Genomic DNA, 12,093 nt, shown 5'->3' with positions numbered 1-12,093 from the left:
AGACATTTCTCCAAAGAAGATATACAGATGGCCAACAGACACATGAAAGAATGCTCAACATCATTAATCATTAGAGAAATGCAAATCAAAACTACAATGAGATATCATCTCACACCGGTCAGAATGGCCATCATCAAAAAATCTAGAAACAATAAATGCTGGAGAGGGTGTGGAGGAAAGGGAACTCTCTTGCACTGTTGGTGGGAATGTAAATTGATACAGCCACTATGGAGAACAGTATGGAGGTTCCTTAAAAAACTACAAATAGAACTACCATACGATCCAGCAATCCCACTACTGGGCATATACCCTGAGAAAACCATAGGTCAAAAAGAGTCTTGTACCAAAATGTTCATTGCAGCTCTATTTACAATAGCCAGGACATGGAAGCAACCTAAGTGTCCATCGACAGATGAATGGATAAAGAAGATGTGGCACATATATACAATGGAATATTACTCAGCCATAAAAAGAAATGAAATGGAGGTATTTGTAATGAGGTGGATGGAGTTAGAGTCTGTCATACAGAGTGAAGTAAGTCAGAAAGAGAAAAACAAATACAGTATGCTAACACATATATACAGAATCTAAGGGAAAAAAAAGCCATGAAGAACCTAGTGGCAAGACGGGAATAAAGACACAGACCTACTAGAGAATGGACTTGAGGATATGGGGAGGGGGTGGGGTGAGATGTGACAGGGTGAGAGAGTGTCATGGACATATATACACTACCAAATGTAAAATAGGTAGCTAGTGGGAAGCAGCCGCATAGCACAGGGAGATCAGCTCGGTGCTTTGTGACCACCTAGAGGGGTGGGATGGGGAGGGTGGGAGGGAGGGAGATGCAAGAGGGAAGAGATATGGGAACATATTGTATATGTATAACTGATTCACTTTGTTATAAAGCAGAAGGTAACACACCATTGTAAGGCAATTATACTTCAATAAAGATGTTTAAAAAAAAAAAAAAAAAAAAAAAAAAAAAAAAAAGAGTAAGGTGGGGAGTGGAAGGAGCACTAGAGAGATAAGCAGAAGTTTGCTAATGAAAAGAATTGTATGTCCCTCAAAAGAAATTTGACTTTACCTTGTAGGTGATGGATATAAATTAAAAGTATTTTTTAAAAAGGGAGAAAATTGGTCAGATTGGATTTTGCACAGGTCTCTTAGGATGCAATAATTTGAGAGAAATAAGATGGGAGGCAGAAAAGAGCTTAGGAAGCTATTGAAAATTGCACTGGATAATAAAGATTAAGTTGTTCTATAGTCCTAAGGATTAATTTACAGGATTTTGAAATAACACTACTTATTTTCCTTGTTTATTTTATATTTTGAAATTTCAGTGAGAAGAAAAATTACTAGTCACAGGGGAACAAATTCTCATGAGAATAGCATAAATGGGAGAAGAAAGTTGACATCGTTGCTGATAATATTTCCCAGAAAGAAAAAGTTGGCTTCATATTATATTACCATTAAAATGATTTCTAAATGTTTTTGAAGGAAGTTTGTAAACAACCTATACCATCATTATATAGAGGCAGAATTAATAACATGATTTCTTCCTTTTTCTAATTAATAAAAGTTGTAGTAGTAATAACAGTGGTAGTAGTAGTGGTCTTATAACTTATTTGGTAAGGAAAATTAGATTATATTTGAATTAAGATAATAAAATTAAAAAGCATTTAAGTTCATGTCTGCTCATTTGAGTAAGCTCTTGCATCAAGAATTATTTTTCTTTCCACTGTTTACATCTTCCCTTGCATATTGATGAATATCATTATTTGAATTTTTAATATAAACATACTTTTGTTCAATAGGAAATACTGGTGTTCCTTCTCTCATGTATAATCTGTGATATTATTTTTTTATTTTTTGGCTGTGTTGGGTCTTAGTTGCAGCACTCAGACTCTTCTTTGCGGCGCACAGGATTCTCTCTAGTTGTGGGTGTGGGTTTTCTCTCTCTAGTTGTGGTGTGTGGGTTCCAGGACACGTGGGCTCTGTAGTTTGCGACATGCGGGCTCTCTAGTTGAGGCATGCAAGCTCGGTAGTTGTGGTGTGCGGGTTTAGTTGCCCCACGGCCTGTGGGATCTTAGTTCCCCAACCAGGGATCGAACTCGAACGCCCTGCATTGGAAGGCAGGTTCTTTACCACTGGACCACCAGGAAAGTCCCCTATTATCTGTGACCTTATTAAAGTCACTATGCAGATGTACAGTACTTCTGTAGAGTGCATGCTAAACTCACAACACCCTGTGTGTGGTTCACACAACCCCTTGCTGAGGTAGAAAGAGCAGTGCTCTCCTTTTTTTTGGTCTGAGGAGACTGTGACTTGGGCTGGTCAGATGACTTGCCCAAGGAGTAGCCTGATATTTATATCCAGGCTTTTTGACTTTGCATCCAATGCTTACTTTCTATTATAGCATCACTCCATGTCCTGAGAACAGTAGAAAAAGAAGTAATCTGAACTGTAGCCCAGATTCATAGGTAACTAAATTTTAACCCTATTACTGAGGATGATAAAATGGTATTTGGGGCATTTGAGGATTTATTCTGAAAGTAGGGAGGTAGTGAACCTGTGAATTGAGTCAGAGAACAGCTTGCACAAACAACTACAAAAAAAGCAAAACCCAGGCATTGACATATGCTTAATTTCTCAGGCATATTATTTAATCTCTCCAATTCTCCCTTAAAATAATTTATCTACTGAATTATAATAACAATGATCTCACAAAGAAGTTAAGGTTAAATAATGAATATGTACAAAAAGCCAAGTATAGTATGTGGGAATTTAAGTTCTCAATACATATTAGGTCTTTTCATTAGTTAACTTTATAGATCTTTGATTGAATTCTTGAAAGAATATTTCCTTGAGAAATGCTTGGCTTTTGACAAGGTTGTACCTCAAAGTAAAGTATGGCTTAGGGCCAGTAGGGGGCAGCAGAGCACCAGTCCCAAATCCACAAATCTGGGAGCTACCTCCTAAACGTTTTACAGTGCAGGTGAGACAAGCCCTTGAACTTTCCCAGAGATCCAGACTAGTTGGGAAAGAACCGAAGAGCTAAAGCTGTAGTAAACGTGCTAACACAACGACAAGCTAAGGTTTGACAAAGCAGACATCCAAACAAAGACTGGAAAGCCAACTGAAATGAGAAGTAGTGTCAGCTAAGCCACATCCAGTTGCACAACAAATCATAAAAATAGTTAATAAGGGGCGAGAATGAAATTGAAATGGATGTGATCAGATCCTCAGTTTTGGGGCAGATGCATCTTGTGGTATTGGAAGAGGTTTTACCTGCTTCTAAAACGGGGCTCCACTTTGCCCTATTGAGGACATGGCTATTATATTGTTCAATGTCAGTCCCTCAAGGCAACCTGCTCAGTGCTTCAGGCTTGGAGTGGACATCGTACTTACTAAATCATTATCAGTAGAATTATCAATAAGTGAGAAGTTAAGAAACCTTGAAGAGAAGCATAGACTCCCAGGTCAGTTTTTAAGACTTTGCCTCCCCAATACATGAGATGCTAGAGATTTCACTGCTAGACAGGATAATCTAATATTATAACAATTTTAATTTACTCTGTTTTATCCATGAGTTTCCAGAATAAATGGTCCTTTATTGACACGATGGAAATCTTGATAGTAGTATGTGCAAAGGGTATGAATAGGGCACAGCTAAGGATGTCCAACCTAAAGATGTACAAAACATTTGGGGGACAGTGGGTAAAGCAGGGGACCCTATTAGGTTCAGGTTAGAATCAGATGCTCTGCCTCCCTTGAACCAAAGTACATTATGTCTTTCAGTTCTCTTGATTTAGCAGGACAAAATAGGTCATAGAATAAAAATAAGGTAAAAATATAATAGCAGAGCTCAGCTTTTGCTATATTATGTTTATACTCTGGAGACATACCCTCTTCTGGAAATTACAGGGATCTTAGTTTCGTTTCTGTTATTCAGTAATTTATTTTATTAGCTCAAATGGTAGATAATTAAAGTTCTTTTTTCTTATTGTAACCACATTTACCTATTTCCAGAAGTACATAAGCTAAAAGGGTAGATAAACCTCTTTCTCTAGGGTCATAAGCTGTGTAAGAATGGGGCTGAGAATTGGAGGTAGTAATTTTATCGTCTCAAAAATTTTCTATCTCCTTAAACTCTTTCTAGAATATGAAAACATTTTCTTCATTTATGGACAAATATTTTGAATTGCTGCTTTCTTAAATATTCCTTCATGTGCAAGTCAGTGGCTTGTTATTCATGAACATCTCCAGCACTGCTGCATTAGATCTTTTAAGAAGGATGTTTAAATCTTAGGTTTCAAGACATTCCACTCCCAGAGGGATGATCACTTGTCACTTGCTCCTATTCAGTTTCAAATCGCTCTGGAGGTCCTTCTGCTCTTAGACAGCACTAGAGAGGTGTTATACATTGAATTGTGTCCCCCCAAAGTTCACATGTTGAAGTCCTAACTCCCAGAACCTCAGAATGTGGCCTTATTAGGGAATAAAGTTTTTGCTGATGTTAATTAATAAAGCTGGAGTCATTATAATAGGCCTTAATCCAATACAACTGGTGTTCTTATAAAAAGGGAAACTTTGGACACAGAGACAGACAAGCACAAAGGGAGAATTCCATTGGAGTTATGGTGCCACAGCCAATGAAGTACCAGAAGTCAGGAGACAGACCTGGAACAGATGCTTCCCTAGAGCCTTCAGAGAGATCGTAACTGCTGACACCTTGATCTCAGACTCTTAGTCTTCAGAACGCTGAAAAAATAAATTTTTGTTGTTTAAGTCACTCAGTTTATGGTACTCTGTTGTGGCAGCCCTAACAAACTAATACTAGAGGGAAGCAAATAGCTCTGCTGAGCACTCTATTGGTAGTTAAAGTGGCTTATTCCTCAAGACAACATTCTCACCAGGACTGTGTCTTTTGAGGAATGGTTCCTTGCCACTGAAATGGCACCAGAAATATAACCTTCCTATTATATATAATTTAATTTCCATTTTTTCCTTTTACCATGGAGACAGTATTCAACTCCATCAAGATTCTCTTTAAGGTTAAATTCATAAGCTTAATACCTTTGTTTATAATAATTTTAAAAAATTTAAACAAGGAAATGTATTCTATCCATCAAAAGAAATGTTGTGAAGTATTGTCATCAACTCTGACAGATCCAATTGTGGCAAAGTGTCTTATAAGTATCCATAGGCCACTAAGTCTGCTCAGGCATTCTAGATGAGGCCCAATGATAGTATTAATTCTACTGAAAGTCCTATGGTGTATGTGTAATTATTTTCTGCACTTCTGTATTGATTATTTTACAAACCTTCTTCCACATTTCATTTGATGACATCAGAGTTGTGGATCACCAAAGTTATGAAACAGATGGAAAATACAATCAAATGTCATTAAGGTAACTATAAGACTTGTGAATATGAAAAATGAAGATAAATGAGAAAATAAGAAAGTAAAAACAGTTATTTTCAGTTTTAGCAGTATGTGAATATTCATATGCTGAAATAAAATATTGAATTATAACATTTTTAAAAATTATTTATTTATTTATTTGTTTATTTATGGCTGTGTTGGGTCTTCGTTTCTGTGCGAGGGCTTTCTCTAGTTGTGGCAAGCTGGGGCCACTCTTCATCGCGGTGCGCGGGCCTCTCACTATCGCGGCCTCTCTTGTTGTGGAGCACAGGCTCCAGATGCGCAGGCTCAGTAATTGTGGCTCACGGGTCTAGTTGCTCCGCGGCATGTGGGATCTTCCCAGACCAGGGCCCGAACCCGTGTCCCCTGCATTGGCAGGCAGATTCTCAACCACTGCGCCACCAGGGAAGCCCTATAACATTTTAACACTTATGAAACTTAACATCCTATCTGAAAAGTATGGACTGGAGTCCTCAGTTAGCAAAGTGAACTTGAAAAATGGCTCAGTGTATCCTTCTTTGGTGGAGGAGAAATCACTCAAGATATGTGTAGGCCTCCCATCCCAAAATCACTTCATTGGCTGATTGGCACCTTCAGCTTTTTGAGATGGCAGCCAACACATCTGACATGATCAGAATGTTTCCTTATTAGGCATTTATCTTTCCAACATGGAAAGGTTAGAATTGAAAGCAGAAATTACATAGTAAATCAAACCTACCATAATCACACTTTGGTGTTAGAGTCAGTAGTAATATATGTAACTGGCGTTTTAAATGTCTGAGGTGTTTAAGAGAATTTGACATTAGACTGAGATTTTATTAGATTTAAATTTATAACTTAAAGTTCACAATGGATTTTATTTTTACCAATTTTTTATTCATCTCATCTCTGAGCATAGCATCATTTTATTTTATTTATTTTTATTGGGGTATAGTTATGATTTTAGACTTATGATTTCAAGATGAACAATGTAAATGAATCTGCCCAACATCCTAAACTGTGTTGGGATAATCAAAATAATTTGAGTAACTGTATTTTTAAGTTTGATTTCCTAGATTCTCCAAAGTTATTTTTAAGTACTTGGGAAGATTTCACTTGTTAAATCACACATTTGAAGAACATAAAAATTAAGTAGAATTATTAAATTATTTAGTGCATTTAAATGTGAATTATAACTGGGTTGTGAATAACACTTTTCTGAAGGGCTTTAGTTTGTTTCATCTGAACTAATCAAACAAAGAAAAATTGAAGATTGATGTCTTTCTTTATTAGATTAATAAGTGGGAATAACATTATCTGTACATTGAAATTAGGAAGAAAGTCATATTTCCATATTTGTGTCTTTAACATATTGAATATTAATTTGAAATCTAAGAAAGTGTGGATAGTACCGTCTGTGAATAAACAATCCCGAACATCACGAAATTCATTTTGACACTATGCCATAGCCTAAAATTTTGTTATGAAACAAGGACATGAAAGCTGGCTATTCCCAGCTTTGAGATCTTACCTTCCCAGCAATATCAAATGGTATAAACTCTGACAGGTGCTGTTGTCAGACTCTGTCAGTTTATCCTGTGAAAAAGTTTTGAATATCAAAGAACACCCAGTTCCAGTGCCTCATTTTCAGTAGCTTTACAAGATCTTGGTTTTATTGACTCTAAATGTGGGAACCACTGTTGTTTGAAAAGTTGTACTTTAGAGCCTTATTGCCCTGTGGTAAGATTGCTGTTCTTTATGCTCTCAAAAGTGTAGTTTTGAAGGACTGTTCCACAGCTTTCTGAAGTAACATTGTCAAATTTGTATGATTATCTCTTTTTGTGGGCTAAGAGAGGAATTATTTTACTCTCTGGTATATTGTGTATCAAGTAGACATTTGACACTAAGGGAACAAAAGGACGGCATCAACATAAATTAGAATTTACAGAGCAGTGAGCTCAGCCATGTTTCTGTTACTTGTGATTCTTAAACTGCCAGAGAAACCACTTAAGGAGTTGGGAAAATCATCTGCATTGAAATTCTGTGTTATATTTCTGCTTCTTGAATTAACAAGTGCTGGGACTGAGGGTATGCTGCTTTCTCTGCAACTTCTGCTAAATCTATAAAATGCATTGTTTAGGCCACTGATCAATGTGATGTTTGTGAGCACAAATCTGGCTAATTCTTGAAACTCACAGAGGTTTATGTATTTTAACTTGGCTATAGGTGGTTTCAAAATTTAGTAAGATGTTCATCATATATATATAATCATGGGTTGATTTGCTCTCTGTATATTCTTTTCTTCCTTTTTTTAAACATCTTTATTAGAGTATAATTGCTTTACAATGATGTGTTAGTTTCTGCTTTATAACAAGTGAAACAGCTTTACATATACATCTATCCCCATATCTCCTCCCTCTTGTGTCTCCCTAACAACCTCCCTATCCCACCCCTCTAGGTGGTCACAAAGCACCAAGTTAATCTCCTTGTGCTATGTGGCTGCTTCCCACTAGCTATGTATTTTACATTTGGTAATGTATATATGTCCATGTCACTCTCTCACTTCGTCCCAGCTTACCCTTCCCTGTCCCCATGTCCTCAAGTCCATTCTCTATGTTTGCATCTTTATTCCTGTCCTGCACCTAGGTTCTTCAGAACCATTTTTTTTTTCTTTAGATTCCATATATGTGTTAGAATACAGTATTTTTCTCTTTCTAACTTACTTCACTCTGTATGACAGACTCTAAGTCCATCCACGTCACTACAAATAACTCAGCTTCATTTCTTTTATGGCTGAGTAATATTCCATTGTATATATGTACCACAACTTCTTTATCCATTCATCTGTCAATGGACACTTAGGTTGCTTCCATGTCCTGGCTATTGAAAATAGAACTGCAGTGAACATTGTGGTACATGACCATTTTTGAATTATGGTTTTCTCAGGGTATATGCCCAGTAGTGGGATTGCTGGGTCGTATGGTAGTTCTATTTTTAGTTTTTTAATGAACCTCCATACTGTTGTCCATAGTGGCTGTATCAGTTTACATTCCCATCAACAGTGCAAGAGGGTTCCCTTTGCTCCACACCCTCTCCAGCATTTATTGTTGATAGATTTTTTGATGATGGCCATTCTGACTGATGTGAGGTGATACCTCATTGCAGTTTTAATTTGCATTTCTCTAATGATTAGTGATGTTGAGCATCCTTTCATGTGTTTGTTGGCAATCTGTATATCTTCTTTGGAGAAGTGCTATTTAGGTCTTCTGCCCATTTTTGGATTGCATTGTTTGTTTTTTTGATATTGAGTTGCATGAGCTGCTTGTAAATTTTTGAGATTAATCCTTTGTCAGCTGCTTCATTTGCAAATATTTTCTCCCATTCTGAGGGTGGTCTTTTCATCTTGTGTATGGTTTCCTTTGCTGGGCAAAAGCATTTAAGTTTCATTAGGTCCCATTTGTTTATATGTGTTTTTATTTCCATTTCTCTAGGAGGTGGGTCAAAAAGGATCTTGCTGTGATTAATGTCATAGAGTGTTCTGCCTATGTTTTCCTCTAAGATTTTTATAGTGTCTGGCATTACATTTTGGTCTTTAATCCATTTTGAGTTTATTTTTGTGTTTGGTGTTAGGAAGTCTTCTAATTTCATTCGTTTACATGAAGCTGTCCAGTTTTCCCAGCACTACTTATTGAAGAGGTTGTCTTTTCTCCATTGTATATTCTTGCCCCCTTTATCAAAGATAAGATGACCATATGTGCATGGGTTTATCTCAGGGTTTTCTATCCTGTTCCATTGTTATGTATTTCTGCTTTTGTGACAGTACCATGCTGTCTTGACTAATGTAGCTTTGTAGTATAGTCTGAAGTCAGGGAGTCTGATTCCTCTAGCTCCATTTTTCTTTCTCAAAATTGCTTTGGCTATTCGGGGACTTTTGTGTTTCCATACAAATTGTGAAATTTTTTATTTTAGATCTGGGAAAAATGCCATTGGTAATTTGATAGGGATTGCATTGAATCTGTAGATTGCTTTGGGTAGTATAGTCATTTTCACAATGTTGATTCTTCCAATCTAAGGACATGGTATATCTCTCCATCTGTTTGTATCATTCTGAATTTCCTTCATCAGTGTCTTATAGTTTTCTGCATACAGGTCTTTTGTCTCCTTAGGCAGGTTTATTCCTAGATATTTTATTCCTTTTGTTACAATGGTAAATGGGAGTGTTTCCTTAATTTCTCTTTCAGATTTTTCATCATTAGTGTATAAGAATGCAAGAGATTTCTGTGCATTAATTTTGTATCCTGCTACTTTACCAAATTCATTGATTAGCCCTAGTAGTTTCCTGGTAGCATCTTTAGGATTCTCTATGTATAGTATCATGTCATCTGCAAACAGTGACAGCTTTACTTCTTCTTTTCCAATTTGGATTCCTTTTATTTCTTTTTCTTCTCTGATTGCCATGGTTAAAACTTCTAAAACTATGTTGCATAATACTGGTGAGAGTGGACAACTTTGTCTTGTTCCTGATCTTAGTGGAAATGATTTCAGTTTTTCACCAATGAGAACGAGGTTGGGAGTTGGTTTGTCACATATGACCTTTATTATGTTGAAGTAAGTTCCCTCTATGCCTACTTTCTGGAGGGTTTTTATCATAAATGGGTGTTGAATTTTGTTGAAAGATTTTTCTGCATCTATTGAGATGATTATATGGCTTTTCTCCTTCAATTTGTTATTATGGTATATCACATTGAGTGATTTGCGTATATTGAAGACTCCTTGTGTTCCTGGGATAAACCCCACTTGATCATGGTGTATGATCCTTTTAATGTGCTGTTGGATTTTGTTTGCTAGTATTTTGTTGAGGATTTTTGCACCTATGTTCATCAGTGATATTGGCCTGTAGTTTTCTTTCTTTGTGACATCTTTGTCTGGTTTTGGTATCAGGGTGATGGTGGCCTTGTAGAATGAGTTTGGGAGTGTTCCTCCCTCTGCTATATTTCGGAAGAGGTTGAGAAGGATAGGTGTTAGCTCTTCTCTAAATGTTTGATAGAATTGACCTGTGAAGCCATCTGGTCCTGGGCTTTTGTTTGTTGGAAGATTTTTATTCACAGTCTCAATTTCAGTGCTTGTGTCTGGTCTGTTTATATTTTCTATTTCTTCCTGGTTCAGTCTCAGAAGGTTGTGCTTTTCTAAGAATTTGTCCATTTCTTCCAGGTTGTCTATTTTATTGGCATATAGTTGCTTGTAATAATCTCTCATGATCCTTTGTATTTCTGCAGTGTCAGTTGTTACTTCTCCTTTTTCATTTCTAAATCTATTGATTTTAGTCTGGTCCCTTTTTTCCTTGATGAGTCTGGCTAATGGCTTATCAATTTGTATATCTCTTCAGAGAACCAGTTTTTACTTTTATTGATCTTTGTTATTGTTTCCTTCATTTCTTTTTCATTTATTTCTGATCTGATTTTTATGATTTCTTTCCCTCTGCTAACTTTGGGTTTTTTTAGTTCTTCTTTCTCTAATTTCTTTAGGTGTAAGGTTAGGTTGTTTATTTGAGATGTTTCTTGTTTCTTTAGGTAGGATTGTATGGCTATAAACTTCCCTCTTAGCAGTGCTTTTGCTGCATCCCATCGGTTTTGAGTTGTCATGTTTTCTTTGTCATTTGTTTCTAGGTATTTTTTGATATCCTTTTTGATTTCTTAAGTGATCTCTTTGTTATTTAGTAGTGTATTTTTTAGCCTCCATGTGTTTGTATTTTTTACAGATTTTTCTGTATAATTGATGTCTAGTCTCACAGTGTTGGGGTCAGGAAAGATACTTGATATGATTTCAATTTTCTTAAATTTATGAGGGCTTGATTTGTGACCCAAGATATGATCTATCCTGGAGAATGTTCCATGAGCATTTGAGACGAAAGTGTATTCAGTTGTTTCTGCATTGAATGTCCTATAAATATCAATTAAGTCCATCTTGTTTAATTTATCATTTAAAGCTTGTGTTTTCTTATTATTTTCATTTTGGAGTATCTGTCCATTGTCGAAATTGGTGTGTTAATGTCCCCTACTATGATTGTGTTACTGTCGATTTCCCCTTTTATGGCTGTTAGTATTTGCCTTATGTACTGAGGTGCTCCTATGTTGGGTGCATAATTATTTACAATTGCTATATCTTCTTCTTGGATTGATTCCTTGATCATTATGTAGTGTCCTTCTTTGTCTCTTGTAATAGTCTTTATTTTAAAGTGTTTTTTGTCTGATATGAGAATTGCTACTCCACCTTTCTTTTGATATCCATTTGTGTTGAATATCTTTTTCCATCCCCTCATAATCAGTCTGTATAGGTCCCTAGGTCTGAAGTGGGTCTCTTGTAGACAGCGTATATACGGATCTTGTTTTTGTAGACATTCAGCCAGTCTATGTCTTTTGGTTGGAGCATTTAATCCATTTACATTTAAGGTAGTTATCAATATGTATGTTCCTATTACCATTTTCTTAATTGTTTTGGGTTTGTCCGTGTAGGTCTTTTCCTTCTCTGTGTTTCCTACCTAGAGAAGTTCGTTTAGCATTTGTTGTAAATCTGGTTTGGTGGTGTTGAATTCTCTTAGCTTTTGCTTGTCTGTACAAGTTTTAATTTCTCCATCAAATCTGAATATGATCCTTGCTGGATAAAATAATCTTGTTTGTAGGTTTTCCCCT

This window comes from Balaenoptera borealis (assembly GCF_965194805.1).
Source record: "Balaenoptera borealis genome assembly, chromosome: 17".
Classification (NCBI taxonomy): Eukaryota; Metazoa; Chordata; class Mammalia; order Artiodactyla; family Balaenopteridae; genus Balaenoptera; species Balaenoptera borealis.
This window is presented reverse-complemented; position numbering follows the sequence as displayed.